This window comes from Schistocerca nitens, chromosome 1 (assembly GCF_023898315.1).
Source record: "Schistocerca nitens isolate TAMUIC-IGC-003100 chromosome 1, iqSchNite1.1, whole genome shotgun sequence".
Classification (NCBI taxonomy): Eukaryota; Metazoa; Arthropoda; class Insecta; order Orthoptera; family Acrididae; genus Schistocerca; species Schistocerca nitens.
Genome location: NC_064614.1, coordinates 769,340,604 through 769,345,518, shown reverse-complemented (window position 1 = coordinate 769,345,518; position 4,915 = coordinate 769,340,604).

Genomic DNA, 4,915 nt, shown 5'->3' with positions numbered 1-4,915 from the left:
TTTTGATTTTTTGTATGTTCTATAGAAAACTTACAATTTAAATAGCGAAATAAAATAGAGCAATATAAAAGATAGTTTTGTAAGGTTACCACGTGGTCTTAAATGTTTCTAGTGTGGCTCATTTTAACTATCACCTATTATAGAAATAATTTCGATGTCTATAATAAAAAATCCAAAAAATCTACGAAAAAGAGTAAAAAATTATTTTCATTCCGCAGCTTCTCGAGCAGCTAAAAGGTACTAAGAAATTTTTGCAATATATTAAATTGGGGCATAAGTTCGTAGGGTTTTTGTTTTACATGTTGGTATACCGATTGCTATGAGTTTCTTTATCGATTGTCATTTTGTATTTGTTGTTTATTGTTTGCTATTTGAGTTTACATTTGGAGATAGTGAGTGGAGCTGTGGACGCTAGAAAATGGAGGGCCAAGTAGAGAAATCCGAGCATTTCCGACATTTTCTTCTGTCTGAGTTCATTAGAGTGGTGGCAGCAGCGAAGGCAGCCAGAAACATTTGCACCGTGTGTGGGGATAATACCACTGGGCACAGCACGGCAAGAAAAAAAGTTTTTTCGTTTTAAGAAGGGTCGTTTTGACATTAATGACTCCAAGTTCAGGAAGACTTTCGGGGTTTGATGAAGATCGCATAAACGCTTTAATCCACAAAGATCCACGTCAGTGTACTTGAGAACAGGTAAATGTAATGGACTGTAATCATTCCACCATTGTGCGACATTTGTATGCAGTGGTGAAGGTTCAGACAGCGAGTGTAGGGGTACTGCATGCTCTAAGCCAAAATCACAAAAGTCAGCTGGTGGCCATACGTAACCGTCTGCTTGATCGTCATCGATTGGTTCTGAACAACACTGACCTTTGCTATCCTGTATCATTACTGGTGGCGAGAAATGGTGTCTTTATGATAACATAAGGAAAAGAAAGGAATGGTTGAGCTCAAACAATGCAGCAACTCCCTGTACGAAGACCTGCCCGCATCCACTAAAGATAAAGTTATGCGTCTCATGGTACAACCTTCGCGATGAAAATGCACTCCGAACATGGCTCGACGAGTTCTTCGCCTCAAAACCCAGTGGTTTCTACAATCGCGGGATCAGATAGTTGCCCCAGCATCGACAGACTGTTGTAAATAGTGAAGGAGAATATATTAATGATGATGTCTATGGCCTCTGTTATGTGTATCTGTTGTGTTTATTAAACTTATGGAAAAACGCTACGAACGTATGCACGAACCTACACCGAAGCTCCAAAGAAACTGGTATATGCATACGTATTTAAATACAGCGATATATAGTCACGAAGGGTGCAGGCTGAACACAGGAAGAACGTAGATACAGGAACCATTGGTATAACAGTTGTAAATTGTCGTAGCTGTGTTGGGAAAGTACCAGAGCTCCAAGCGCTAGTAGAAAGCACTGATGCCCAAAGTCGTTGTAGGCACTGAAAGCTGGCAAAGCCGGATATAAGCTCAGCCGAAATTTTTGCGAAGATCCTAACGGTGTTCCGAAAGGATAGGCTAAACACGGTTGGCGGTGGCGTATTTGTTGCTGTCAGAAGTAGTTTAACTTGTCGCGAAATTGAAGTAGATACTTCCTGTGAGTTAGTATGGGCAGAGGTCATTGCTGGCAACCGGAATAAAATAATAATTGGATCCTTTTAGCGACCTCCAAATTCAGATGATATAGTTGCTGAAAGGTTCAAAGAAAACTTGAATTTGATTTCAAACACGTACCCGACTCATACGATAATAGTTGGTGGTGACTTTAATTTACCCTCGATATGTTGGCGAAAATACATGTTTAATTCCGGAGGTATGCATAAAATATCATCCGAAATTGTGCTAAACGCATTCTCTGAAAATTATTTCGAGCAGTTACTTCATGAGCCCGAGAGAATAGTAAATGGTTGTGAAAACACACTTGACCTCTTAGCAACAAATAATTCTTGGTTAATAACGAGCATCAAAACCGATTCAGGAATTAATGAACACAGGGTTGCTGTAGCGTGTTCTCTGGGCCCTACGTGATATTAGGCAGCTGTACCAGATTCTTTGGCTCTTCAGCGTAGTATGTCTTACTTATTTTGGAATAAATTCTAGTACATTCAGCCTCCTCCTTGCCTGGAGCAGGTCGCCATATTTATTCTTCTGAGGAACTTCTGCAGCTGGATGCAATCGTATCATCAACTTAGAGCCGATTGTTCGCTTGTATACTGAACAGCCAAAGAAACTGGTACACCTCCCTGATATTGTCTAGGACTCCCGCGAGCACGCAGAAGTGCCGCAACACGACGTGGCATGGATTCGACTAATGTCTGAAGTAGTGTTGCAGGGAAATGACACAATGAATCCTGCAGGGCTGTCCATAAATCCGTAAGAGTACGAGGGGATGGAAATCTCTTCTGAACAACACGTTGCAAGGTATCCCAGGTACGCTCAATAATGCTCATGTCTGGGGAGTTTGGTAGCCAGCAGAAATGGTGGTAAGATCCTATGGGACCAAAGTACTGAGGTCATCGGTCCCTAGGCTTACACACTACTTAATCTAACTTAAACTAAGTTACGCTAAATACAACACACGCACTCTCACCCCCCCCCCCCCCCCGCCCCAGCCGGCCGTGCGGTTCTAGGCGCTGCAGTCCGGAACCGCGCGATTGCTACGGTCGCAGGTTCGAATCCTGCCCCGGGCATGGATGTATGTGATGTCCTTAGGTTAGTTAGCTTTAAGTAGTTCTAAGTTCTAGGGGACTGATGACCTAAGATGTTAAGTCCCATAGTGCTCAGAGCCATTTGAACACCCATACCCGAGGGAGGACTCGAACCTCCGACGGGGGGAGGCGCGAACCGTGACAAGGCGCGTGAGTCCTCGCGGCCACCCCAGGGGTCCCATATCACTCCAATTGCAGACGCCCCACACCATCACAGAGCCTCGACCAGCTCGAACAGTCCCCTGCTGACATGCAGGATCCATGGATTCATGAGGCTGTCTCCATATCCGTTCACGTCCATCCACTCGATACAATTTGAAACGAGACTCGTCCGACGAGGCAACATATCTCCTGTCATCAACAGTCCAATGTCGGTGTTGACAGGCCCAGTCGAGGCGTAAAGCTTTGTGTCATGCAGTCATCAACGGTACACGAGTGGGCCTTCGGCTCGGAAAGTCCATATCAATGATGTTTCGTTGAACAGTTCGCACGCTGACACTTGTTTGTGTCCCAGCATTGAAACATGCAGCAGTTTGCGGGAAGAGCTGCAGTTCTGTCACGTTGAACGATTCTCTTCAGTCGTCGTTGGTCCCGTTCTTGCAGGATCTTTTTCCGTTCAGCGATGTCGTAAATTTGGTGTTTTACCGGATTCCTGTTATTCACGGTACGCTCTTGAAATAGTTGTTTGGGAAAATCCCCACCTCATCGCTACTTCGGAGATACTGTGTGAGTGTCGACTATAACAACACGTTCAAACTCTCTTAAATCTTTATAACCCGCCATTGTAGCAGCAGTAACCTATTTAACAACTTCTCCAAACACTTGTCTTGTATATGCTTTGCCGACCGCAGTGCCTTCATCTGCCTGTTTACATATCTCCGTATCTCAATATGCATGCCTATACCGTTTCTTTTTTTTTTTTTTTTTTTTTTTTTGGCGCTTTAGTGTATATAGAAGACACGGTTATTTGCAGAAAAATCAGAGTTATAGCTAGGGTGCTCAAGAATGTTGGCACCAGCTGTAATTAAATGTTTATTACAAGCTACTGATGAGTAGGAGCACTTTGTTGCGATGAAATAACTATCTGCAGCTTTAAGAACTTGAAGTCGAATACCACACGATTCAAAACTGCATTTACGTTGAGAACGAAAGCCAGCGTTGTCTGATTTATAAACTGGGATTTTCGGGTTACGGTACGTCCCGAACAACACCTAACACATCATGTTGTTTAACTCTTGGCTACGGATTGCAGTAACAAAACCATCTTCACCGCCTCTAGAAACATATATTACCTGCATCACGAGCGACGATGTGTGTCCTAATGATTTATTAAGAAGTTCTTAGCCATAAAAAATGGGAACCTCGCCGTTTTGATATGGGCTTTCAAAAGGAGGAGCAACACAATTTTGCATAACGGCATAAATTTAATGTGCAGACACCGCTATGATCTGCTGGTATGAATGAGAAACGATCATCAGTTTCCCCACTGCAGCAACATACTGTTCAGCGACGATTGAAAAATGTCGACGTCAGTGGCGAGAATTCTAAAAGCTTATTGTACCCCTCCGAGCCCTCGAGAATACTAGTACCACTTTCATATAGTTTTTGCTGTTGCGACTGGTGGAAGAAATCTTTTGATAGCTTTGATGGATATACTTTGTTTCATTGCCCTTCTTGAACATAAATATATAAAATGATTAAATAAGTTAATGACTAACGCAGTCCACTCCAAAGTGTTTTTGAGATTCGCAGTTTATTTTAGAGAATCTGTTAACAACAGCGTGAGGGCGCCTCTCTTTGCGTCTGCTCAGCTTCAGAACTCCCAGGAAAAGACATATAAGGTGTGCCCTTCTTCATTTATTTTAAGACAACTGAAAATGAGACTATGGCAGAGATAAAACTACTCAAGTGAGCGCCAAATCGGCGGCAAGTATTGCGGCAGAAGAAAGGCTTTTCGTTTGCACCAGTTCAGCGCACTATAACAACAAAACCATTGTACAGCCAGAAAAATCTCCCAAGGAGATAATTGGCATCAGTTATGAGGAAAAGGTGACGCGCGTGTTTCCCTGCACATTTGTACAGGACTGGAATGATAGATCTCCCACGTGCAGCAAACATCCGGAAGACGACGGAGATCGTGGTTAATTCATATTGAAATGTTCTAAGTAAGCTCCACATTAAAACAAAATGTAGAA